This window comes from Salmo trutta, chromosome 10 (assembly GCF_901001165.1).
Source record: "Salmo trutta chromosome 10, fSalTru1.1, whole genome shotgun sequence".
In the NCBI taxonomy this organism is placed as follows: Eukaryota; Metazoa; Chordata; class Actinopteri; order Salmoniformes; family Salmonidae; genus Salmo; species Salmo trutta.
In genome coordinates, this window is record NC_042966.1 from 25730742 (window position 1) to 25731168 (window position 427).

Here is a 427-nt window from a genome sequence, read left to right on the forward strand (position 1 = left end):
CATGGACAACCGGTAAAGTTCATTAAAATGTAATTTTATTCAACATTCTGGCTTGTAGGGGTCATGAGAGGAAACTTTCCATATTCAAAATGCAATTTCTGCCCGATGTAGAATTCAATGCAATTCAGCGTCTGTTTCCCAGGTAAGCCCAAGGGCTACCATGTGACAAGTGTAGACTTTTTTATTTTTTTAATGTACACCATTTTTCTGATGATGACTAACCAAGTAAACTCATCGCTGTTGTTACTTTGTGTAATCGTGCATTTAATGCACCATAGAACACAGCACTGCATTTTTGTGTCAAGATCGCAAAATCAGTGCGCCGCCCGGGAATCGAACCCGGGTCGAAAGAATGGGAATCTTCCATGATACCACTACACCAGCGGCGCTGCTGAACGTTAGTGTCGTTTGCGATTATATGAATATC

General features: G+C 41.2%; 1 non-coding gene across 1 annotated transcript; it reads right to left on the minus strand.

The window, feature by feature from the left end:
* Positions 1-318: 318 nt before the first annotated feature.
* Positions 319-389, minus strand: trnag-ccc (transfer RNA glycine (anticodon CCC)). The gene has a single exon. It is a non-coding gene; the product is annotated as a tRNA-Gly (tRNA).
* Positions 390-427: the final 38 nt, after the last annotated feature.